The sequence below is a fragment of the Gossypium raimondii genome, unplaced genomic scaffold (assembly GCF_025698545.1).
Source record: "Gossypium raimondii isolate GPD5lz unplaced genomic scaffold, ASM2569854v1 Contig00235_ERROPOS10200000+, whole genome shotgun sequence".
NCBI classification, from domain to species: Eukaryota; Viridiplantae; Streptophyta; class Magnoliopsida; order Malvales; family Malvaceae; genus Gossypium; species Gossypium raimondii.
Window position 1 is genome coordinate 28,792 of NW_026291353.1, and position 22,618 is coordinate 51,409.

The following is a 22,618-nucleotide window of genomic DNA, read 5'->3' on the forward strand; positions in this document are numbered from 1 at the left end:
ATATCGCTTCAAATTGTTTATTTCACAAAACGCAAATAACGAATGAGTTACACCACGCCGAGAAAATGCAACTAAAAAAACATTATATGAAATAAATGGGAGGGTGCAACACGAGGACTTCCCAGAGGTCACCCATCCTAGTACTACTCTCGCCAAGCACGCTTAATCATGGAGTTCGATGGGATCCGCATTAGTGCCGGTATGATCGCACCCGCCAACTCTTGCGCAATCTATTCATATAAAGGTCGCCTTATCGCAGCTTGCGCCGAATTTAAATGCAAATTCGACCAAATATCGCTTCAAATTGTTTATTTCACAAAACGCAAATAACGAATGAGTTACACCACGCCGAGAAAATGCAACTAAAAAAACATTATATGAAATAAAATGGAGGGTGCAACACGAGGACTTCCCAGAGGTCACCCATCCTAGTACTACTCTCGCCAAGCACGCTTAATCATGGAGTTCGATGGGATCCGGCATTAGTGCCGGTATGATCGCACCCGCCAACTCTTGCGCAATCTATTCATATAAAGGTCGCCCTTATCGCAGCTTGCGCCAATTTAAATGCAAATTGACCAAATATCGCTTCAAATTATTTATTTCACAAAACGCAAATAACGAATGAGTTACACCACGCCGAGAAAATGCAACTAAAAAACATTATATGAAATAAAATGGAGGGTGCAACACGAGGACTTCCCAGAGGTCACCCATCCTAGTACTACTACTCGCCAAGCACGCTTAATCATGGAGTTCGATGGGATCCCGCATTAGTGCCGGTATGATCGCACCCGCCAACTCTTGCGCAATCTATTCATATAAAGGTCGCCCTTATCGCAGCTTGCGCCAATTTAAATGCAAATTCGACCAAATATCGCTTCAAATTGTTTATTTCACAAAACGCAAATAACGAATGAGTTACACCACGCCGAGAAAATGCAACTAAAAAAACATTATATGAAATAAAATGGAGGGTGCAACACGAGGACTTCCCAGAGGTCACCCATCCTAGTACTACTCTCGCCAAGCACGCTTAATCATGGAGTTCGATGGGATCCGGCATTAGTGCCGGTATGATCGCACCGCCAACTCTTGCGCAATCTATTCATATAAAGGTCGCCTTTATCGCACTTTGCGCCAATTTAAATGCAAATTCGACCAAATATCGCTTCAAATTATTTATTTCACAAAACGCAAATAACGAATGAGTTACACCACGCCGAGAAAATGCAACTAAAAAACATTATATGAAATAAAATGGAGGGTGCAACACGAGGACTTCCCAGAGGTCACCCATCCTAGTACTACTCTCGCCAAGCACGCTTAATCATGGAGTTCGATGGGATCCGCATTAGTGCCGGTATGATCGCACCGCCAACTCTTGCGCAATCTATTCATATAAAGGTCGCCTTATCGCAGCTTGCGCCAATTTAAATGCAAATTGACCAAATATCGCTTCAAATTGTTTATTTCACAAAACGCAAATAACGAATGAGTTACACCACGCCGAGAAAATGCAACTAAAAAACATTATATGAAATAAAATGGAGGGTGCAACACGAGGACTTCCAGAGGTCACCCATCCTAGTACTACTCTCGCCAAGCACGCTTAATCATGGAGTTCGATGGGATCCGGCATTAGTGCCGGTATGATCGCACCCGCCAACTTGCGCAATCTATTCATATAAAGGTCGCCTTTATCGCAGCTTTGCGCCGAATTTAAATGCAAATTCGACCAAATATCGCTTCAAATTGTTTATTTCACAAAACGCAAATAACGAATGAGTTACACCACGCCGAGAAAATGCAACTAAAAAAACATTATATGAAATAAAATGGAGGGTGCAACACGAGGACTTCCCAGAGGTCACCCATCCTAGTACTACTCGCCAAGCACGCTTAATCATGGAGTTCGATGGGATCCGTGCATTAGTGCCGGTATGATCGCACCCGCCAACTCTTGCGCAATCTATTCATATAAAGGTCGCCCTTATCGCAGCTTGCGCCGAATTTAAATGCAAATTCGACCAAATATCGCTTCAAATTGTTTATTTCACAAAACGCAAATAACGAATGAGTTACACCACGCCGAGAAAATGCAACTAAAAAAACATTATATGAAATAAAATGGAGGGTGCAACACGAGGACTTCCAGAGGTCACCCATCCTAGTACTACTCTCGCCAAGCACGCTTAATCATGGAGTTCGATGGGATCCGGCATTAGTGCCGGTATGATCGCACCCGCCAACTCTTGCGCAATCTATTCATATAAAGGTCGCCTTATCGCAGCTTGCCCAATTTAAATGCAAATTCGACCAAATATCGCTTCAAATTGTTTATTTCACAAAACGCAAATAACGAATGAGTTACACCACGCCGAGAAAATGCAACTAAAAAAACATTATATGAAATAAAATGGAGGGTGCAACACGAGGACTTCCCCAGAGGTCACCCATCCTAGTACTACTCGCCAAGCACGCTTAATCATGGAGTTCGATGGGATCCGCATTAGTGCCGGTATGATCGCACCCGCCAACTCTTGCGCAATCTATTCATATAAAGGTCGCCCTTATCGCAGCTTGCGCCGAATTTAAATGCAAATTCGACCAAATATCGCTTCAAATTGTTTATTTCACAAAACGCAAATAACGAATGAGTTACACCACGCCGAGAAAATGCAACTAAAAAACATTATATGAAATAAAATGGAGGGTGCAACACGAGGACTTCCCAGAGGTCACCCATCCTAGTACTACTCTCGCCAAGCACGCTTAATCATGGAGTTCGATGGGATCCGTGCATTAGTGCCGGTATGATCGCACCCGCCAACTCTTGCGCAATCTATTCATATAAAGGTCGCCTTTATCGCAGCTTGCGCCGAATTTAAATGCAAATCGACCAAATATCGCTTCAAATTATTTATTTCACAAAACGCAAATAACGAATGAGTTACACCACGCCGAGAAAATGCAACTAAAAAACATTATATGAAATAAAATGGGAGGTGCAACACGAGGACTTCCCAGAGGTCACCCATCCTAGTACTACTCTCGCCAAGCACGCTTAATCATGGAGTTCGATGGGATCCGGCATTAGTGCCGGTATGATCGCACCCGCCAACTCTTGCGCAATCTATTCATATAAAGGTCGCCCTTATCGCAGCTTGCGCCAATTTAAATGCAAATTGACCAAATATCGCTTCAAATTATTTATTTCACAAAACGCAAATAACGAATGAGTTACACCACGCCGAGAAAATGCAACTAAAAAACATTATATGAAATAAAATGGAGGGTGCAACACGAGGACTTCCCAGAGGTCACCCATCCTAGTACTACTCGCCAAGCACGCTTAATCATGGAGTTCGATGGGATCCGCATTAGTGCCGGTATGATCGCACCCGCCAACTCTTGCGCAATCTATTCATATAAAGGTCGCCCTTATCGCAGCTTGCGCCGAATTTAAATGCAAATTCGACCAAATATCGCTTCAAATTATTTATTTCACAAAACGCAAATAACGAATGAGTTACACCACGCCGAGAAAATGCAACTAAAAAACATTATATGAAATAAAATGGAGGGTGCAACACGAGGACTTCCAGAGGTCACCCATCCTAGTACTACTCTCGCCAAGCACGCTTAATCATGGAGTTCGATGGGATCCGTGCATTAGTGCCGGTATGATCGCACCCGCCAACTCTTGCGCAATCTATTCATATAAAGGTCGCCCTTATCGCAGCTTGCGCCAATTTAAATGCAAATTCGACCAAATATCGCTTCAAATTATTTATTTCACAAAACGCAAATAACGAATGAGTTACACCACGCCGAGAAAATGCAACTAAAAAACATTATATGAAATAAAATGGAGGGTGCAACACGAGGACTTCCCAGAGGTCACCCATCCTAGTACTACTCGCCAAGCACGCTTAATCATGGAGTTCGATGGGATCCGGCATTAGTGCCGGTATGATCGCACCGCCAACTCTTGCGCAATCTATTCATATAAAGGTCGCCCTTATCGCAGCTTGCGCCGAATTTAAATGCAAATTCGACCAAATATCGCTTCAAATTGTTTATTTCACAAAACGCAAATAACGAATGAGTTACACCACGCCGAGAAAATGCAACTAAAAAACATTATATGAAATAAAATGGAGGGTGCAACACGAGGACTTCCCAGAGGTCACCCATCCTAGTACTACTCTCGCCAAGCACGCTTAATCATGGAGTTCGATGGGATCCGGCATTAGTGCCGGTATGATCGCACCCGCCAACTCTTGCGCAATCTATTCATATAAAGGTGCCCTTATCGCAGCTTGCGCCAATTTAAATGCAAATTCGACCAAATATCGCTTCAAATTATTTATTTCACAAAACGCAAATAACGAATGAGTTACACCACGCCGAGAAAATGCAACTAAAAAACATTATATGAAATAAAATGGAGGGTGCAACACGAGGACTTCCCAGAGGTCACCCATCCTAGTACTACTCTCGCCAAGCACGCTTAATCATGGAGTTCGATGGGATCCGCATTAGTGCCGGTATGATCGCACCCGCCAACTCTTGCGCAATCTATTCATATAAAGGTCGCCTTATCGCAGCTTGCGCCAATTTAAATGCAAATTGACCAAATATCGCTTCAAATTATTTATTTCACAAAACGCAAATAACGAATGAGTTACACCACGCCGAGAAAATGCAACTAAAAAACATTATATGAAATAAAATGGAGGGTGCAACACGAGGACTTCCCAGAGGTCACCCATCCTAGTACTACTCTCGCCAAGCACGCTTAATCATGGAGTTCGATGGGATCCGGCATTAGTGCCGGTATGATCGCACCCGCCAACTCTTGCGCAATCTATTCATATAAAGGTCGCCCTTATCGCAGCTTGCGCCAATTTAAATGCAAATTCGACCAAATATCGCTTCAAATTATTTATTTCACAAAACGCAAATAACGAATGAGTTACACCACGCCGAGAAAATGCAACTAAAAAAACATTATATGAAATAAAATGGAGGGTGCAACACGAGGACTTCCCAGAGGTCACCCATCCTAGTACTACTCGCCAAGCACGCTTAATCATGGAGTTCGATGGGATCCGCATTAGTGCCGGTATGATCGCACCGCCAACTCTTGCGCAATCTATTCATATAAAGGTCGCCTTATCGCAGCTTTGCGCCAATTTAAATGCAAATTCGACCAAATATCGCTTCAAATTGTTTATTTCACAAAACGCAAATAACGAATGAGTTACACCACGCCGAGAAAATGCAACTAAAAAAACATTATATGAAATAAAATGGAGGGTGCAACACGAGGACTTCCCAGAGGTCACCCATCCTAGTACTACTCTCGCCAAGCACGCTTAATCATGGAGTTCGATGGGATCCGGCATTAGTGCCGGTATGATCGCACCGCCAACTCTTGCGCAATCTATTCATATAAAGGTCGCCCTTATCGCAGCTTGCGCCGAATTTAAATGCAAATTCGACCAAATATCGCTTCAAATTATTTATTTCACAAAACGCAAATAACGAATGAGTTACACCACGCCGAGAAAATGCAACTAAAAAACATTATATGAAATAAAATGGAGGTGCAACACGAGGACTTCCCAGAGGTCACCCATCCTAGTACTACTCTCGCCAAGCACGCTTAATCATGGAGTTCGATGGGATCCTGCATTAGTGCCGGTATGATCGCACCCGCCAACTCTTGCGCAATCTATTCATATAAAGGTCGCCCTTATCGCAGCTTGCGCCGAATTTAAATGCAAATTCGACCAAATATCGCTTCAAATTGTTTATTTCACAAAACGCAAATAACGAATGAGTTACACCACGCCGAGAAAATGCAACTAAAAAACATTATATGAAATAAAATGGAGGGTGCAACACGAGGACTTCCCAGAGGTCACCCATCCTAGTACTACTCTCGCCAAGCACGCTTAATCATGGAGTTCGATGGGATCCGCATTAGTGCCGGTATGATCGCACCGCCAACTCTTGCGCAATCTATTCATATAAAGGTCGCCCTTATCGCAGCTTTGCGCCAATTTAAATGCAAATTCGACCAAATATCGCTTCAAATTATTTATTTCACAAAACGCAAATAACGAATGAGTTACACCACGCCGAGAAAATGCAACTAAAAAACATTATATGAAATAAAATGGAGGGTGCAACACGAGGACTTCCCAGAGGTCACCCATCCTAGTACTACTCTCGCCAAGCACGCTTAATCATGGAGTTCGATGGGATCCGGCATTAGTGCCGGTATGATCGCACCCGCCAACTCTTGCGCAATCTATTCATATAAAGGTCGCCTTATCGCAGCTTGCGCCGAATTTAAATGCAAATTCGACCAAATATCGCTTCAAATTGTTTATTTCACAAAACGCAAATAACGAATGAGTTACACCACGCCGAGAAAATGCAACTAAAAAACATTATATGAAATAAAATGGAGGTGCAACACGAGGACTTCCCAGAGGTCACCCATCCTAGTACTACTCGCCAAGCACGCTTAATCATGGAGTTCGATGGGATCCGGCATTAGTGCCGGTATGATCGCACCGCCAACTCTTGCGCAATCTATTCATATAAAGGTCGCCCTTATCGCAGCTTGCGCCGAATTTAAATGCAAATCGACCAAATATCGCTTCAAATTATTTATTTCACAAAACGCAAATAACGAATGAGTTACACCACGCCGAGAAAATGCAACTAAAAAACATTATATGAAATAAAATGGGAGGGTGCAACACGAGGACTTCCCAGAGGTCACCCATCCTAGTACTACTCTCGCCAAGCACGCTTAATCATGGAGTTCGATGGGATCCGCATTAGTGCCGGTATGATCGCACCCGCCAACTCTTGCGCAATCTATTCATATAAAGGTCGCCCTTATCGCAGCTTGCGCCGAATTTAAATGCAAATTCGACCAAATATCGCTTCAAATTGTTTATTTCACAAAACGCAAATAACGAATGAGTTACACCACGCCGAGAAAATGCAACTAAAAAACATTATATGAAATAAAATGGAGGGTGCAACACGAGGACTTCCCAGAGGTCACCCATCCTAGTACTACTCTCGCCAAGCACGCTTAATCATGGAGTTCGATGGGATCCGTGCATTAGTGCCGGTATGATCGCACCGCCAACTCTTGCGCAATCTATTCATATAAAGGTCGCCCCTTATCGCAGCTTGCGCCAATTTAAATGCAAATTCACCAAATATCGCTTCAAATTATTTATTTCACAAAACGCAAATAACGAATGAGTTACACCACGCCGAGAAAATGCAACTAAAAAAACATTATATGAAATAAAATGGAGGGTGCAACACGAGGACTTCCCAGAGGTCACCCATCCTAGTACTACTCTCGCCAAGCACGCTTAATCATGGAGTTCGATGGGATCCGCATTAGTGCCGGTATGATCGCACCCGCCAACTCTTGCGCAATCTATTCATATAAAGGTGCGCCTTATCGCAGCTTGCGCCGAATTTAAATGCAAATTCGACCAAATATCGCTTCAAATTGTTTATTTCACAAAACGCAAATAACGAATGAGTTACACCACGCCGAGAAAATGCAACTAAAAAAACATTATATGAAATAAAATGGAGGGTGCAACACGAGGACTTCCCAGAGGTCACCCATCCTAGTACTACTCTCGCCAAGCACGCTTAATCATGGAGTTCGATGGGATCCCGCATTAGTGCCGGTATGATCGCACCCGCCAACTCTTGCGCAATCTATTCATATAAAGGTCGCCCTTATCGCAGCTTGCGCCAATTTAAATGCAAATTCGACCAAATATCGCTTCAAATTATTTATTTCACAAAACGCAAATAACGAATGAGTTACACCACGCCGAGAAAATGCAACTAAAAAAACATTATATGAAATAAAATGGAGGGTGCAACACGAGGACTTCCCAGAGGTCACCCATCCTAGTACTACTCTCGCCAAGCACGCTTAATCATGGAGTTCGATGGGATCCGCATTAGTGCCGGTATGATCGCACCCGCCAACTCTTGCGCAATCTATTCATATAAAGGTCGCCTTTATCGCAGCTTGCGCCGAATTTAAATGCAAATTCGACCAAATATCGCTTCAAATTATTTATTTCACAAAACGCAAATAACGAATGAGTTACACCACGCCGAGAAAATGCAACTAAAAAAACATTATATGAAATAAAATGGAGGTGCAACACGAGGACTTCCCCAGAGGTCACCCATCCTAGTACTACTCGCCAAGCACGCTTAATCATGGAGTTCGATGGGATCCGGCATTAGTGCGGTATGATCGCACCCGCCAACTCTTGCGCAATCTATTCATATAAAGGTCGCCTTATCGCAGCTTGCGCCAATTTAAATGCAAATTCGACCAAATATCGCTTCAAATTGTTTATTTCACAAAACGCAAATAACGAATGAGTTACACCACGCCGAGAAAATGCAACTAAAAAAACATTATATGAAATAAAATGGAGGGTGCAACACGAGGACTTCCCCAGAGGTCACCCATCCTAGTACTACTCTCGCCAAGCACGCTTAATCATGGAGTTCGATGGGATCCTGCATTAGTGCCGGTATGATCGCACCGCCAACTCTTGCGCAATCTATTCATATAAAGGTCGCCCTTATCGCAGCTTGCGCCGAATTTAAATGCAAATTCGACCAAATATCGCTTCAAATTATTTATTTCACAAAACGCAAATAACGAATGAGTTACACCACGCCGAGAAAATGCAACTAAAAAACATTATATGAAATAAAATGGGAGGTGCAACACGAGGACTTCCCCAGAGGTCACCCATCCTAGTACTACTCGCCAAGCACGCTTAATCATGGAGTTCGATGGGATCCGCATTAGTGCCGGTATGATCGCACCGCCAACTCTTGCGCAATCTATTCATATAAAGGTCGCCCTTATCGCAGCTTGCGCCAATTTAAATGCAAATTCGACCAAATATCGCTTCAAATTATTTATTTCACAAAACGCAAATAACGAATGAGTTACACCACGCCGAGAAAATGCAACTAAAAAACATTATATGAAATAAAATGGAGGGTGCAACACGAGGACTTCCCAGAGGTCACCCATCCTAGTACTACTCGCCAAGCACGCTTAATCATGGAGTTCGATGGGATCCGTGCATTAGTGCCGGTATGATCGCACCGCCAACTCTTGCGCAATCTATTCATATAAAGGTCGCCCTTATCGCAGCTTGCGCCAATTTAAATGCAAATTCGACCAAATATCGCTTCAAATTATTTATTTCACAAAACGCAAATAACGAATGAGTTACACCACGCCGAGAAAATGCAACTAAAAAAACATTATATGAAATAAAATGGAGGGTGCAACACGAGGACTTCCCAGAGGTCACCCATCCTAGTACTACTCGCCAAGCACGCTTAATCATGGAGTTCGATGGGATCCGGCATTAGTGCCGGTATGATCGCACCCGCCAACTCTTGCGCAATCTATTCATATAAAGGTCGCCCTTATCGCAGCTTGCGCCGAATTTAAATGCAAATTCGACCAAATATCGCTTCAAATTATTTATTTCACAAAACGCAAATAACGAATGAGTTACACCACGCCGAGAAAATGCAACTAAAAAACATTATATGAAATAAAATGGAGGGTGCAACACGAGGACTTCCCAGAGGTCACCCATCCTAGTACTACTCTCGCCAAGCACGCTTAATCATGAGTTCGATGGGATCCGCATTAGTGCCGGTATGATCGCACCGCCAACTCTTGCGCAATCTATTCATATAAAGGTCGCCCTTATCGCACTTGCGCCGAATTTAAATGCAAATTGACCAAATATCGCTTCAAATTATTTATTTCACAAAACGCAAATAACGAATGAGTTACACCACGCCGAGAAAATGCAACTAAAAAAACATTATATGAAATAAAATGGAGGGTGCAACACGAGGACTTCCCAGAGGTCACCCATCCTAGTACTACTCGCCAAGCACGCTTAATCATGGAGTTCGATGGGATCCGCATTAGTGCCGGTATGATCGCACCCGCCAACTCTTGCGCAATCTATTCATATAAAGGTCGCCCTTATCGCAGCTTGCGCCAATTTAAATGCAAATTGACCAAATATCGCTTCAAATTGTTTATTTCACAAAACGCAAATAACGAATGAGTTACACCACGCCGAGAAAATGCAACTAAAAAACATTATATGAAATAAAATGGAGGGTGCAACACGAGGACTTCCCAGAGGTCACCCATCCTAGTACTACTCTCGCCAAGCACGCTTAATCATGGAGTTCGATGGGATCCGCATTAGTGCCGGTATGATCGCACCCGCCAACTCTTGCGCAATCTATTCATATAAAGGTCGCCCTTATCGCAGCTTGCGCCAATTTAAATGCAAATTCGACCAAATATCGCTTCAAATTATTTATTTCACAAAACGCAAATAACGAATGAGTTACACCACGCCGAGAAAATGCAACTAAAAAAACATTATATGAAATAAAATGGAGGGTGCAACACGAGGACTTCCCCAGAGGTCACCCATCCTAGTACTACTCGCCAAGCACGCTTAATCATGGAGTTCGATGGGATCCGGCATTAGTGCCGGTATGATCGCACCCGCCAACTCTTGCGCAATCTATTCATATAAAGGTCGCCCCTTATCGCAGCTTTGCGCCGAATTTAAATGCAAATTCGACCAAATATCGCTTCAAATTATTTATTTCACAAAACGCAAATAACGAATGAGTTACACCACGCCGAGAAAATGCAACTAAAAAAACATTATATGAAATAAAATGGAGGGTGCAACACGAGGACTTCCCAGAGGTCACCCATCCTAGTACTACTCTCGCCAAGCACGCTTAATCATGGAGTTCGATGGGATCCCGGCATTAGTGCCGGTATGATCGCACCCGCCAACTCTTGCGCAATCTATTCATATAAAGGTCGCCCTTATCGCAGCTTGCGCCCAATTTAAATGCAAATTCGACCAAATATCGCTTCAAATTATTTATTTCACAAAACGCAAATAACGAATGAGTTACACCACGCCGAGAAAATGCAACTAAAAAACATTATATGAAATAAAATGGAGGGTGCAACACGAGGACTTCCCAGAGGTCACCCATCCTAGTACTACTCGCCAAGCACGCTTAATCATGGAGTTCGATGGGATCCGCATTAGTGCCGGTATGATCGCACCCGCCAACTCTTGCGCAATCTATTCATATAAAGGTCGCCTTTATCGCAGCTTGCGCCGAATTTAAATGCAAATTCGACCAAATATCGCTTCAAATTGTTTATTTCACAAAACGCAAATAACGAATGAGTTACACCACGCCGAGAAAATGCAACTAAAAAAACATTATATGAAATAAAATGGAGGGTGCAACACGAGGACTTCCCAGAGGTCACCCATCCTAGTACTACTCTCGCCAAGCACGCTTAATCATGGAGTTCGATGGGATCCGCATTAGTGCCGGTATGATCGCACCCGCCAACTCTTGCGCAATCTATTCATATAAAGGTCGCCTTATCGCAGCTTGCGCTCAATTTAAATGCAAATTCGACCAAATATCGCTTCAAATTATTTATTTCACAAAACGCAAATAACGAATGAGTTACACCACGCCGAGAAAATGCAACTAAAAAAACATTATATGAAATAAAATGGGAGGTGCAACACGAGGACTTCCCAGAGGTCACCCATCCTAGTACTACTCGCCAAGCACGCTTAATCATGGAGTTCGATGGGATCCGGCATTAGTGCCGGTATGATCGCACCCGCCAACTCTTGCGCAATCTATTCATATAAAGGTCGCCCTTATCGCAGCTTGCGCCGAATTTAAATGCAAATTCGACCAAATATCGCTTCAAATTATTTATTTCACAAAACGCAAATAACGAATGAGTTACACCACGCCGAGAAAATGCAACTAAAAAAACATTATATGAAATAAAATGGAGGGTGCAACACGAGGACTTCCCAGAGGTCACCCATCCTAGTACTACTCTCGCCAAGCACGCTTAATCATGAGTTCGATGGGATCCGGCATTAGTGCCGGTATGATCGCACCGCCAACTCTTGCGCAATCTATTCATATAAAGGTCGCCCTTATCGCACTTTGCGCCGAATTTAAATGCAAATTGACCAAATATCGCTTCAAATTATTTATTTCACAAAACGCAAATAACGAATGAGTTACACCACGCCGAGAAAATGCAACTAAAAAAACATTATATGAAATAAAATGGAGGGTGCAACACGAGGACTTCCCCAGAGGTCACCCATCCTAGTACTACTCTCGCCAAGCACGCTTAATCATGGAGTTCGATGGGATCCGGCATTAGTGCCGGTATGATCGCACCCGCCAACTCTTGCGCAATCTATTCATATAAAGGTCGCCCTTATCGCAGCTTGCGCCGAATTTAAATGCAAATTCGACCAAATATCGCTTCAAATTGTTTATTTCACAAAACGCAAATAACGAATGAGTTACACCACGCCGAGAAAATGCAACTAAAAAAACATTATATGAAATAAAATGGAGGGTGCAACACGAGGACTTCCCAGAGGTCACCCATCCTAGTACTACTCGCCAAGCACGCTTAATCATGGAGTTCGATGGGATCCTGCATTAGTGCCGGTATGATCGCACCGCCAACTCTTGCGCAATCTATTCATATAAAGGTCGCCCTTATCGCAGCTTGCGCCGAATTTAAATGCAAATTCGACCAAATATCGCTTCAAATTATTTATTTCACAAAACGCAAATAACGAATGAGTTACACCACGCCGAGAAAATGCAACTAAAAAAACATTATATGAAATAAAATGGAGGGTGCAACACGAGGACTTCCCCAGAGGTCACCCATCCTAGTACTACTCTCGCCAAGCACGCTTAATCATGGAGTTCGATGGGATCCGCATTAGTGCCGGTATGATCGCACCGCCAACTCTTGCGCAATCTATTCATATAAAGGTCGCCTTTATCGCAGCTTGCGCCGAATTTAAATGCAAATTCACCAAATATCGCTTCAAATTATTTATTTCACAAAACGCAAATAACGAATGAGTTACACCACGCCGAGAAAATGCAACTAAAAAAACATTATATGAAATAAAATGGAGGGTGCAACACGAGGACTTCCCAGAGGTCACCCATCCTAGTACTACTCTCGCCAAGCACGCTTAATCATGGAGTTCGATGGGATCCGCATTAGTGCCGGTATGATCGCACCCGCCAACTCTTGCGCAATCTATTCATATAAAGGTCGCCCTTATCGCAGCTTGCGCCAATTTAAATGCAAATTCGACCAAATATCGCTTCAAATTATTTATTTCACAAAACGCAAATAACGAATGAGTTACACCACGCCGAGAAAATGCAACTAAAAAACATTATATGAAATAAAATGGGAGGTGCAACACGAGGACTTCCCCAGAGGTCACCCATCCTAGTACTACTCTCGCCAAGCACGCTTAATCATGAGTTCGATGGGATCCGTGCATTAGTGCCGGTATGATCGCACCGCCAACTCTTGCGCAATCTATTCATATAAAGGTCGCCCTTATCGCAGCTTTGCGCCAATTTAAATGCAAATTGACCAAATATCGCTTCAAATTATTTATTTCACAAAACGCAAATAACGAATGAGTTACACCACGCCGAGAAAATGCAACTAAAAAACATTATATGAAATAAAATGGAGGGTGCAACACGAGGACTTCCCAGAGGTCACCCATCCTAGTACTACTCGCCAAGCACGCTTAATCATGGAGTTCGATGGGATCCGGCATTAGTGCCGGTATGATCGCACCGCCAACTCTTGCGCAATCTATTCATATAAAGGTCGCCCTTATCGCAGCTTGCGCCGAATTTAAATGCAAATTCGACCAAATATCGCTTCAAATTATTTATTTCACAAAACGCAAATAACGAATGAGTTACACCACGCCGAGAAAATGCAACTAAAAAAACATTATATGAAATAAAATGGAGGGTGCAACACGAGGACTTCCCCAGAGGTCACCCATCCTAGTACTACTCGCCAAGCACGCTTAATCATGAGTTCGATGGGATCCGCATTAGTGCCGGTATGATCGCACCCGCCAACTCTTGCGCAATCTATTCATATAAAGGTCGCCCTTATCGCAGCTTGCGCCAATTTAAATGCAAATTCGACCAAATATCGCTTCAAATTGTTTATTTCACAAAACGCAAATAACGAATGAGTTACACCACGCCGAGAAAATGCAACTAAAAAAACATTATATGAAATAAAATGGAGGGTGCAACACGAGGACTTCCCAGAGGTCACCCATCCTAGTACTACTCGCCAAGCACGCTTAATCATGGAGTTCGATGGGATCCGCATTAGTGCCGGTATGATCGCACCGCCAACTCTTGCGCAATCTATTCATATAAAGGTCGCCCTTATCGCAGCTTGCGCCGAATTTAAATGCAAATTCGACCAAATATCGCTTCAAATTATTTATTTCACAAAACGCAAATAACGAATGAGTTACACCACGCCGAGAAAATGCAACTAAAAAAACATTATATGAAATAAAATGGAGGGTGCAACACGAGGACTTCCCAGAGGTCACCCATCCTAGTACTACTCGCCAAGCACGCTTAATCATGGAGTTCGATGGGATCCGTGCATTAGTGCCGGTATGATCGCACCCGCCAACTCTTGCGCAATCTATTCATATAAAGGTCGCCCTTATCGCAGCTTGCGCCGAATTTAAATGCAAATTCGACCAAATATCGCTTCAAATTATTTATTTCACAAAACGCAAATAACGAATGAGTTACACCACGCCGAGAAAATGCAACTAAAAAAACATTATATGAAATAAAATGGGAGGTGCAACACGAGGACTTCCCAGAGGTCACCCATCCTAGTACTACTCGCCAAGCACGCTTAATCATGGAGTTCGATGGGATCCGCATTAGTGCCGGTATGATCGCACCCGCCAACTCTTGCGCAATCTATTCATATAAAGGTCGCCCTTATCGCAGCTTGCGCCAATTTAAATGCAAATTGACCAAATATCGCTTCAAATTATTTATTTCACAAAACGCAAATAACGAATGAGTTACACCACGCCGAGAAAATGCAACTAAAAAAACATTATATGAAATAAAATGGAGGGTGCAACACGAGGACTTCCCAGAGGTCACCCATCCTAGTACTACTCTCGCCAAGCACGCTTAATCATGGAGTTCGATGGGATCCGCATTAGTGCCGGTATGATCGCACCCGCCAACTCTTGCGCAATCTATTCATATAAAGGTCGCCCTTATCGCAGCTTTGCGCCGAATTTAAATGCAAATTCGACCAAATATCGCTTCAAATTGTTTATTTCACAAAACGCAAATAACGAATGAGTTACACCACGCCGAGAAAATGCAACTAAAAAAACATTATATGAAATAAAATGGAGGTGCAACACGAGGACTTCCCCAGAGGTCACCCATCCTAGTACTACTCGCCAAGCACGCTTAATCATGGAGTTCGATGGGATCCGTGCATTAGTGCCGGTATGATCGCACCCGCCAACTCTTGCGCAATCTATTCATATAAAGGTCGCCCTTATCGCAGCTTTGCGCCAATTTAAATGCAAATTCGACCAAATATCGCTTCAAATTATTTATTTCACAAAACGCAAATAACGAATGAGTTACACCACGCCGAGAAAATGCAACTAAAAAAACATTATATGAAATAAAATGGAGGGTGCAACACGAGGACTTCCCCAGAGGTCACCCATCCTAGTACTACTCTCGCCAAGCACGCTTAATCATGGAGTTCGATGGGATCCGCATTAGTGCCGGTATGATCGCACCGCCAACTCTTGCGCAATCTATTCATATAAAGGTCGCCCTTATCGCAGCTTGCGCCGAATTTAAATGCAAATTGACCAAATATCGCTTCAAATTGTTTATTTCACAAAACGCAAATAACGAATGAGTTACACCACGCCGAGAAAATGCAACTAAAAAAACATTATATGAAATAAAATGGAGGGTGCAACACGAGGACTTCCCAGAGGTCACCCATCCTAGTACTACTCGCCAAGCACGCTTAATCATGGAGTTCGATGGGATCCGCATTAGTGCCGGTATGATCGCACCGCCAACTCTTGCGCAATCTATTCATATAAAGGTCGCCCTTATCGCAGCTTGCGCCAATTTAAATGCAAATTCGACCAAATATCGCTTCAAATTATTTATTTCACAAAACGCAAATAACGAATGAGTTACACCACGCCGAGAAAATGCAACTAAAAAAACATTATATGAAATAAAATGGAGGGTGCAACACGAGGACTTCCCAGAGGTCACCCATCCTAGTACTACTCTCGCCAAGCACGCTTAATCATGGAGTTCGATGGGATCCGGCATTAGTGCCGGTATGATCGCACCCGCCAACTCTTGCGCAATCTATTCATATAAAGGTCGCCCTTATCGCAGCTTGCGCCGAATTTAAATGCAAATTGACCAAATATCGCTTCAAATTATTTATTTCACAAAACGCAAATAACGAATGAGTTACACCACGCCGAGAAAATGCAACTAAAAAAACATTATATGAAATAAAATGGAGGGTGCAACACGAGGACTTCCCCAGAGGTCACCCATCCTAGTACTACTCTCGCCAAGCACGCTTAATCATGGAGTTCGATGGGATCCGCATTAGTGCCGGTATGATCGCACCCGCCAACTCTTGCGCAATCTATTCATATAAAGGTCGCCCTTATCGCAGCTTGCGCCGAATTTAAATGCAAATTCGACCAAATATCGCTTCAAATTATTTATTTCACAAAACGCAAATAACGAATGAGTTACACCACGCCGAGAAAATGCAACTAAAAAAACATTATATGAAATAAAATGGAGGGTGCAACACGAGGACTTCCTGTGAGGTCACCCATCCTAGTACTACTCTCGCCAAGCACGCTTAATCATGGAGTTCGATGGGATCCGGCATTAGTGCCGGTATGATCGCACCGCCAACTCTTGCGCAATCTATTCATATAAAGGTCGCCCTTATCGCAGCTTGCGCCAATTTAAATGCAAATTCGACCAAATATCGCTTCAAATTATTTATTTCACAAAACGCAAATAACGAATGAGTTACACCACGCCGAGAAAATGCAACTAAAAAACATTATATGAAATAAAATGGAGGGTGCAACACGAGGACTTCCCAGAGGTCACCCATCCTAGTACTACTCTCGCCAAGCACGCTTAATCATGGAGTTCGATGGGATCCGCATTAGTGCCGGTATGATCGCACCGCCAACTCTTGCGCAATCTATTCATATAAAGGTCGCCCTTATCGCAGCTTGCGCCGAATTTAAATGCAAATTCGACCAAATATCGCTTCAAATTATTTATTTCACAAAACGCAAATAACGAATGAGTTACACCACGCCGAGAAAATGCAACTAAAAAAACATTATATGAAATAAAATGGAGGGTGCAACACGAGGACTTCCCAGAGGTCACCCATCCTAGTACTACTCGCCAAGCACGCTTAATCATGGAGTTCGATGGGATCCCGCATTAGTGCCGGTATGATCGCACCGCCAACTCTTGCGCAATCTATTCATATAAAGGTCGCCCTTATCGCAGCTTGCGCCGAATTTAAATGCAAATTCGACCAAATATCGCTTCAAATTATTTATTTCACAAAACGCAAATAACGAATGAGTTACACCACGCCGAGAAAATGCAACTAAAAAAACATTATATGAAATAAAATGGAGGGTGCAACACGAGGACTTCCCAGAGGTCACCCATCCTAGTACTACTCGCCAAGCACGCTTAATCATGGAGTTCGATGGGATCCGGCATTAGTGCCGGTATGATCGCACCGCCAACTCTTGCGCAATCTATTCATATAAAGGTCGCCCTTATCGCAGCTTTGCGCCGAATTTAAATGCAAATTCGACCAAATATCGCTTCAAATTATTTATTTCACAAAACGCAAATAACGAATGAGTTACACCACGCCGAGAAAATGCAACTAAAAAACATTATATGAAATAAAATGGAGGGTGCAACACGAGGACTTCCCAGAGGTCACCCATCCTAGTACTACTCTCGCCAAGCACGCTTAATCATGGAGTTCGATGGGATCCGCATTAGTGCCGGTATGATCGCACCCGCCAACTCTTGCGCAATCTATTCATATAAAGGTCGCCCTTTATCGCAGCTTGCGCGCCAATTTAAATGCAAATTCGACCAAATATCGCTTCAAATTATTTATTTCACAAAACGCAAATAACGAATGAGTTACACCACGCCGAGAAAATGCAACTAAAAAAACATTATATGAAATAAAATGGGAGGTGCAACACGAGGACTTCCCAGAGGTCACCCATCCTAGTACTACTCGCCAAGCACGCTTAATCATGGAGTTCGATGGGATCCGCATTAGTGCCGGTATGATCGCACCGCCAACTCTTGCGCAATCTATTCATATAAAGGTCGCCTTATCGCAGCTTGCGCCAATTTAAATGCAAATTCGACCAAATATCGCTTCAAATTATTTATTTCACAAAACGCAAATAACGAATGAGTTACACCACGCCGAGAAAATGCAACTAAAAAACATTATATGAAATAAAATGGAGGGTGCAACACGAGGACTTCCCAGAGGTCACCCATCCTAGTACTACTCTCGCCAAGCACGCTTAATCATGGAGTTCGATGGGATCCGTGCATTAGTGCCGGTATGATCGCACCGCCAACTCTTGCGCAATCTATTCATATAAAGGTCGCCCTTATCGCAGCTTGCGCCCAATTTAAATGCAAATTCGACCAAATATCGCTTCAAATTATTTATTTCACAAAACGCAAATAACGAATGAGTTACACCACGCCGAGAAAATGCAACTAAAAAACATTATATGAAATAAAATGGAGGGTGCAACACGAGGACTTCCAGAGGTCACCCATCCTAGTACTACTCGCCAAGCACGCTTAATCATGGAGTTCGATGGGATCCGGCATTAGTGCCGGTATGATCGCACCCGCCAACTCTTGCGCAATCTATTCATATAAAGGTCGCCCTTATCGCAGCTTGCGCCGAATTTAAATGCAAATTCGACCAAATATCGCTTCAAATTATTTATTTCACAAAACGCAAATAACGAATGAGTTACACCACGCCGAGAAAATGCAACTAAAAAAACATTATATGAAATAAAATGGAGGGTGCAACACGAGGACTTCCCAGAGGTCACCCATCCTAGTACTACTCTCGCCAAGCACGCTTAATCATGGAGTTCGATGGGATCCGGCATTAGTGCCGGTATGATCGCACCCGCCAACTCTTGCGCAATCTATTCATATAAAGGTCGCCCCTTATCGCAGCTTGCGCCGAATTTAAATGCAAATTCGACCAAATATCGCTTCAAATTGTTTATTTCACAAAACGCAAATAACGAATGAGTTACACCACGCCGAGAAAATGCAACTAAAAAACATTATATGAAATAAAATGGAGGGTGCAACACGAGGACTTCCCAGAGGTCACCCATCCTAGTACTACTCTCGCCAAGCACGCTTAATCATGGAGTTCGATGGGATCCGCATTAGTGCCGGTATGATCGCACCGCCAACTCTTGCGCAATCTATTCATATAAAGGTCGCCCTTATCGCAGCTTGCGCCGAATTTAAATGCAAATTCGACCAAATATCGCTTCAAATTATTTATTTCACAAAACGCAAATAACGAATGAGTTACACCACGCCGAGAAAATGCAACTAAAAAACATTATATGAAATAAAATGGAGGGTGCAACACGAGGACTTCCTGTGAGGTCACCCATCCTAGTACTACTCTCGCCAAGCACGCTTAATCATGGAGTTCGATGGGATCCGTGCATTAGTGCCGGTATGATCGCACCCGCCAACTCTTGCGCAATCTATTCATATAAAGGTCGCCCTTATCGCAGCTTGCGCCAATTTAAATGCAAATTCGACCAAATATCGCTTCAAATTATTTATTTCACAAAACGCAAATAACGAATGAGTTACACCACGCCGAGAAAATGCAACTAAAAAAACATTATATGAAATAAAATGGAGGTGCAACACGAGGACTTCCCAGAGGTCACCCATCCTAGTACTACTCGCCAAGCACGCTTAATCATGGAGTTCGATGGGATCCGCATTAGTGCCGGTATGATCGCACCCGCCAACTCTTGCGCAATCTATTCATATAAAGGTCGCCTTTATCGCAGCTTGCGCGCCAATTTAAATGCAAATTCGACCAAATATCGCTTCAAATTATTTATTTCACAAAACGCAAATAACGAATGAGTTACACCACGCCGAGAAAATGCAACTAAAAAAACATTATATGAAATAAAATGGAGGGTGCAACACGAGGACTTCCCAGAGGTCACCCATCCTAGTACTACTCTCGCCAAGCACGCTTAATCATGGAGTTCGATGGGATCCGCATTAGTGCCGGTATGATCGCACCCGCCAACTCTTGCGCAATCTATTCATATAAAGGTCGCCCTTATCGCAGCTTGCGCCGAATTTAAATGCAAATTGACCAAATATCGCTTCAAATTATTTATTTCACAAAACGCAAATAACGAATGAGTTACACCACGCCGAGAAAATGCAACTAAAAAACATTATATGAAATAAAATGGAGGGTGCAACACGAGGACTTCCAGAGGTCACCCATCCTAGTACTACTCGCCAAGCACGCTTAATCATGGAGTTCGATGGGATCCGTGCATTAGTGCCGGTATGATCGCACCCGCCAACTCTTGCGCAATCTATTCATATAAAGGTCGCCCCTTATCGCAGCTTGCGCCCAATTTAAATGCAAATTCGACCAAATATCGCTTCAAATTGTTTATTTCACAAAACGCAAATAACGAATGAGTTACACCACGCCGAGAAAATGCAACTAAAAAAACATTATATGAAATAAAATGGAGGGTGCAACACGAGGACTTCCCAGAGGTCACCCATCCTAGTACTACTCTCGCCAAGCACGCTTAATCATGGAGTTCGATGGGATCCGGCATTAGTGCCGGTATGATCGCACCGCCAACTCTTGCGCAATCTATTCATATAAAGGTCGCCTTATCGCAGCTTGCGCCAATTTAAATGCAAATTCACCAAATATCGCTTCAAATTGTTTATTTCACAAAACGCAAATAACGAATGAGTTACACCACGCCGAGAAAATGCAACTAAAAAAACATTATATGAAATAAAATGGAGGGTGCAACACGAGGACTTCCCAGAGGTCACCCATCCTAGTACTACTCGCCAAGCACGCTTAATCATGGAGTTCGATGGGATCCGCATTAGTGCCGGTATGATCGCACCCGCCAACTTGCGCAATCTATTCATATAAAGGTCGCCCTTATCGCAGCTTGCGCCGAATTTAAATGCAAATTCGACCAAATATCGCTTCAAATTGTTTATTTCACAAAACGCAAATAACGAATGAGTTACACCACGCCGAGAAAATGCAACTAAAAAACATTATATGAAATAAAATGGAGGGTGCAACACGAGGACTTCCCCAGAGGTCACCCATCCTAGTACTACTCTCGCCAAGCACGCTTAATCATGGAGTTCGATGGGATCCGTGCATTAGTGCCGGTATGATCGCACCGCCAACTCTTGCGCAATCTATTCATATAAAGGTCGCCCTTATCGCAGCTTGCGCCGAATTTAAATGCAAATTCGACCAAATATCGCTTCAAATTATTTATTTCACAAAACGCAAATAACGAATGAGTTACACCACGCCGAGAAAATGCAACTAAAAAAACATTATATGAAATAAAATGGAGGGTGCAACACGAGGACTTCCCAGAGGTCACCCATCCTAGTACTACTCGCCAAGCACGCTTAATCATGGAGTTCGATGGGATCCGGCATTAGTGCCGGTATGATCGCACCCGCCAACTCTTGCGCAATCTATTCATATAAAGGTCGCCTTATCGCAGCTTGCGCCAATTTAAATGCAAATTCGACCAAATATCGCTTCAAATTATTTATTTCACAAAACGCAAATAACGAATGAGTTACACCACGCCGAGAAAATGCAACTAAAAAAACATTATATGAAATAAAATGGGAGGTGCAACACGAGGACTTCCCAGAGGTCACCCATCCTAGTACTACTCGCCAAGCACGCTTAATCATGAGTTCGATGGGATCCGGCATTAGTGCCGGTATGATCGCACCCGCCAACTCTTGCGCAATCTATTCATATAAAGGTCGCCCTTATCGCAGCTTGCGCCGAATTTAAATGCAAATTCGACCAAATATCGCTTCAAATTATTTATTTCACAAAACGCAAATAACGAATGAGTTACACCACGCCGAGAAAATGCAACTAAAAAACATTATATGAAATAAAATGGAGGGTGCAACACGAGGACTTCCCCAGAGGTCACCCATCCTAGTACTACTCGCCAAGCACGCTTAATCATGGAGTTCGATGGGATCCCGCATTAGTGCCGGTATGATCGCACCCGCCAACTCTTGCGCAATCTATTCATATAAAGGTCGC

At 43.1% G+C, this 22,618-nt stretch overlaps 64 pseudogenes; all 64 read right to left on the reverse strand.

Moving 5' to 3' along the window:
• Window positions 1-100: 100 nt before the first annotated feature.
• LOC128037163 (5S ribosomal RNA) lies at window positions 101-213 on the reverse strand (annotated as a pseudogene).
• A 178-nt stretch (window positions 214-391) lies between these two features.
• LOC128037090 (5S ribosomal RNA) lies at window positions 392-505 on the reverse strand (annotated as a pseudogene).
• Window positions 506-681: 176 nt separating this feature from the next.
• LOC128037284 (5S ribosomal RNA) lies at window positions 682-796 on the reverse strand (annotated as a pseudogene).
• Window positions 797-974: 178 nt separating this feature from the next.
• LOC128037211 (5S ribosomal RNA) lies at window positions 975-1,088 on the reverse strand (annotated as a pseudogene).
• Window positions 1,089-1,264: 176 nt separating this feature from the next.
• Window positions 1,265-1,377, reverse strand: LOC128037302 (5S ribosomal RNA; annotated as a pseudogene).
• Window positions 1,378-1,551: 174 nt separating this feature from the next.
• On the reverse strand, window positions 1,552-1,664 carry LOC128037207 (5S ribosomal RNA; annotated as a pseudogene).
• Window positions 1,665-1,842: 178 nt separating this feature from the next.
• Window positions 1,843-1,955, reverse strand: LOC128037273 (5S ribosomal RNA; annotated as a pseudogene).
• A 179-nt stretch (window positions 1,956-2,134) lies between these two features.
• Window positions 2,135-2,247, reverse strand: LOC128037208 (5S ribosomal RNA; annotated as a pseudogene).
• A 176-nt stretch (window positions 2,248-2,423) lies between these two features.
• On the reverse strand, window positions 2,424-2,535 carry LOC128037319 (5S ribosomal RNA; annotated as a pseudogene).
• A 178-nt stretch (window positions 2,536-2,713) lies between these two features.
• Window positions 2,714-2,828, reverse strand: LOC128037078 (5S ribosomal RNA; annotated as a pseudogene).
• Window positions 2,829-3,005: 177 nt separating this feature from the next.
• LOC128037135 (5S ribosomal RNA) lies at window positions 3,006-3,119 on the reverse strand (annotated as a pseudogene).
• Window positions 3,120-3,295: 176 nt separating this feature from the next.
• On the reverse strand, window positions 3,296-3,406 carry LOC128037362 (5S ribosomal RNA; annotated as a pseudogene).
• Window positions 3,407-3,584: 178 nt separating this feature from the next.
• On the reverse strand, window positions 3,585-3,698 carry LOC128037196 (5S ribosomal RNA; annotated as a pseudogene).
• A 466-nt stretch (window positions 3,699-4,164) lies between these two features.
• Window positions 4,165-4,278, reverse strand: LOC128037091 (5S ribosomal RNA; annotated as a pseudogene).
• A 176-nt stretch (window positions 4,279-4,454) lies between these two features.
• Window positions 4,455-4,567, reverse strand: LOC128037164 (5S ribosomal RNA; annotated as a pseudogene).
• A 175-nt stretch (window positions 4,568-4,742) lies between these two features.
• Window positions 4,743-4,856, reverse strand: LOC128037093 (5S ribosomal RNA; annotated as a pseudogene).
• A 466-nt stretch (window positions 4,857-5,322) lies between these two features.
• LOC128037212 (5S ribosomal RNA) lies at window positions 5,323-5,436 on the reverse strand (annotated as a pseudogene).
• Window positions 5,437-5,612: 176 nt separating this feature from the next.
• LOC128037193 (5S ribosomal RNA) lies at window positions 5,613-5,726 on the reverse strand (annotated as a pseudogene).
• Window positions 5,727-5,904: 178 nt separating this feature from the next.
• LOC128037304 (5S ribosomal RNA) lies at window positions 5,905-6,017 on the reverse strand (annotated as a pseudogene).
• A 177-nt stretch (window positions 6,018-6,194) lies between these two features.
• LOC128037094 (5S ribosomal RNA) lies at window positions 6,195-6,308 on the reverse strand (annotated as a pseudogene).
• Window positions 6,309-6,484: 176 nt separating this feature from the next.
• LOC128037379 (5S ribosomal RNA) lies at window positions 6,485-6,596 on the reverse strand (annotated as a pseudogene).
• A 177-nt stretch (window positions 6,597-6,773) lies between these two features.
• Window positions 6,774-6,886, reverse strand: LOC128037165 (5S ribosomal RNA; annotated as a pseudogene).
• Window positions 6,887-7,064: 178 nt separating this feature from the next.
• LOC128037197 (5S ribosomal RNA) lies at window positions 7,065-7,179 on the reverse strand (annotated as a pseudogene).
• Window positions 7,180-7,356: 177 nt separating this feature from the next.
• Window positions 7,357-7,469, reverse strand: LOC128037166 (5S ribosomal RNA; annotated as a pseudogene).
• Window positions 7,470-7,648: 179 nt separating this feature from the next.
• LOC128037142 (5S ribosomal RNA) lies at window positions 7,649-7,762 on the reverse strand (annotated as a pseudogene).
• A 178-nt stretch (window positions 7,763-7,940) lies between these two features.
• LOC128037167 (5S ribosomal RNA) lies at window positions 7,941-8,053 on the reverse strand (annotated as a pseudogene).
• A 178-nt stretch (window positions 8,054-8,231) lies between these two features.
• On the reverse strand, window positions 8,232-8,343 carry LOC128037360 (5S ribosomal RNA; annotated as a pseudogene).
• A 177-nt stretch (window positions 8,344-8,520) lies between these two features.
• Window positions 8,521-8,635, reverse strand: LOC128037159 (5S ribosomal RNA; annotated as a pseudogene).
• Window positions 8,636-8,812: 177 nt separating this feature from the next.
• On the reverse strand, window positions 8,813-8,924 carry LOC128037383 (5S ribosomal RNA; annotated as a pseudogene).
• Window positions 8,925-9,100: 176 nt separating this feature from the next.
• Window positions 9,101-9,213, reverse strand: LOC128037382 (5S ribosomal RNA; annotated as a pseudogene).
• Window positions 9,214-9,390: 177 nt separating this feature from the next.
• On the reverse strand, window positions 9,391-9,502 carry LOC128037308 (5S ribosomal RNA; annotated as a pseudogene).
• Window positions 9,503-9,968: 466 nt separating this feature from the next.
• LOC128037363 (5S ribosomal RNA) lies at window positions 9,969-10,079 on the reverse strand (annotated as a pseudogene).
• Window positions 10,080-10,255: 176 nt separating this feature from the next.
• LOC128037168 (5S ribosomal RNA) lies at window positions 10,256-10,368 on the reverse strand (annotated as a pseudogene).
• Window positions 10,369-10,546: 178 nt separating this feature from the next.
• LOC128037223 (5S ribosomal RNA) lies at window positions 10,547-10,659 on the reverse strand (annotated as a pseudogene).
• Window positions 10,660-10,840: 181 nt separating this feature from the next.
• Window positions 10,841-10,955, reverse strand: LOC128037160 (5S ribosomal RNA; annotated as a pseudogene).
• Window positions 10,956-11,133: 178 nt separating this feature from the next.
• LOC128037364 (5S ribosomal RNA) lies at window positions 11,134-11,244 on the reverse strand (annotated as a pseudogene).
• Window positions 11,245-11,423: 179 nt separating this feature from the next.
• Window positions 11,424-11,536, reverse strand: LOC128037170 (5S ribosomal RNA; annotated as a pseudogene).
• A 178-nt stretch (window positions 11,537-11,714) lies between these two features.
• LOC128037345 (5S ribosomal RNA) lies at window positions 11,715-11,826 on the reverse strand (annotated as a pseudogene).
• A 179-nt stretch (window positions 11,827-12,005) lies between these two features.
• LOC128037387 (5S ribosomal RNA) lies at window positions 12,006-12,118 on the reverse strand (annotated as a pseudogene).
• A 177-nt stretch (window positions 12,119-12,295) lies between these two features.
• LOC128037403 (5S ribosomal RNA) lies at window positions 12,296-12,410 on the reverse strand (annotated as a pseudogene).
• A 469-nt stretch (window positions 12,411-12,879) lies between these two features.
• On the reverse strand, window positions 12,880-12,993 carry LOC128037219 (5S ribosomal RNA; annotated as a pseudogene).
• Window positions 12,994-13,170: 177 nt separating this feature from the next.
• Window positions 13,171-13,283, reverse strand: LOC128037171 (5S ribosomal RNA; annotated as a pseudogene).
• Window positions 13,284-13,460: 177 nt separating this feature from the next.
• LOC128037257 (5S ribosomal RNA) lies at window positions 13,461-13,575 on the reverse strand (annotated as a pseudogene).
• A 1,044-nt stretch (window positions 13,576-14,619) lies between these two features.
• Window positions 14,620-14,732, reverse strand: LOC128037274 (5S ribosomal RNA; annotated as a pseudogene).
• A 467-nt stretch (window positions 14,733-15,199) lies between these two features.
• Window positions 15,200-15,312, reverse strand: LOC128037172 (5S ribosomal RNA; annotated as a pseudogene).
• Window positions 15,313-15,491: 179 nt separating this feature from the next.
• Window positions 15,492-15,605, reverse strand: LOC128037246 (5S ribosomal RNA; annotated as a pseudogene).
• A 179-nt stretch (window positions 15,606-15,784) lies between these two features.
• On the reverse strand, window positions 15,785-15,898 carry LOC128037220 (5S ribosomal RNA; annotated as a pseudogene).
• A 465-nt stretch (window positions 15,899-16,363) lies between these two features.
• LOC128037095 (5S ribosomal RNA) lies at window positions 16,364-16,477 on the reverse strand (annotated as a pseudogene).
• Window positions 16,478-16,655: 178 nt separating this feature from the next.
• Window positions 16,656-16,769, reverse strand: LOC128037108 (5S ribosomal RNA; annotated as a pseudogene).
• Window positions 16,770-16,948: 179 nt separating this feature from the next.
• On the reverse strand, window positions 16,949-17,063 carry LOC128037152 (5S ribosomal RNA; annotated as a pseudogene).
• Window positions 17,064-17,239: 176 nt separating this feature from the next.
• On the reverse strand, window positions 17,240-17,352 carry LOC128037305 (5S ribosomal RNA; annotated as a pseudogene).
• A 758-nt stretch (window positions 17,353-18,110) lies between these two features.
• LOC128037173 (5S ribosomal RNA) lies at window positions 18,111-18,223 on the reverse strand (annotated as a pseudogene).
• Window positions 18,224-18,690: 467 nt separating this feature from the next.
• LOC128037198 (5S ribosomal RNA) lies at window positions 18,691-18,805 on the reverse strand (annotated as a pseudogene).
• A 177-nt stretch (window positions 18,806-18,982) lies between these two features.
• On the reverse strand, window positions 18,983-19,093 carry LOC128037395 (5S ribosomal RNA; annotated as a pseudogene).
• Window positions 19,094-19,272: 179 nt separating this feature from the next.
• LOC128037096 (5S ribosomal RNA) lies at window positions 19,273-19,386 on the reverse strand (annotated as a pseudogene).
• Window positions 19,387-19,565: 179 nt separating this feature from the next.
• LOC128037306 (5S ribosomal RNA) lies at window positions 19,566-19,678 on the reverse strand (annotated as a pseudogene).
• Window positions 19,679-19,855: 177 nt separating this feature from the next.
• On the reverse strand, window positions 19,856-19,971 carry LOC128037405 (5S ribosomal RNA; annotated as a pseudogene).
• A 468-nt stretch (window positions 19,972-20,439) lies between these two features.
• Window positions 20,440-20,552, reverse strand: LOC128037174 (5S ribosomal RNA; annotated as a pseudogene).
• A 177-nt stretch (window positions 20,553-20,729) lies between these two features.
• LOC128037376 (5S ribosomal RNA) lies at window positions 20,730-20,841 on the reverse strand (annotated as a pseudogene).
• A 180-nt stretch (window positions 20,842-21,021) lies between these two features.
• LOC128037213 (5S ribosomal RNA) lies at window positions 21,022-21,135 on the reverse strand (annotated as a pseudogene).
• A 175-nt stretch (window positions 21,136-21,310) lies between these two features.
• On the reverse strand, window positions 21,311-21,421 carry LOC128037365 (5S ribosomal RNA; annotated as a pseudogene).
• A 176-nt stretch (window positions 21,422-21,597) lies between these two features.
• LOC128037113 (5S ribosomal RNA) lies at window positions 21,598-21,713 on the reverse strand (annotated as a pseudogene).
• Window positions 21,714-21,891: 178 nt separating this feature from the next.
• On the reverse strand, window positions 21,892-22,003 carry LOC128037309 (5S ribosomal RNA; annotated as a pseudogene).
• A 466-nt stretch (window positions 22,004-22,469) lies between these two features.
• Window positions 22,470-22,582, reverse strand: LOC128037261 (5S ribosomal RNA; annotated as a pseudogene).
• Window positions 22,583-22,618: the final 36 nt, after the last annotated feature.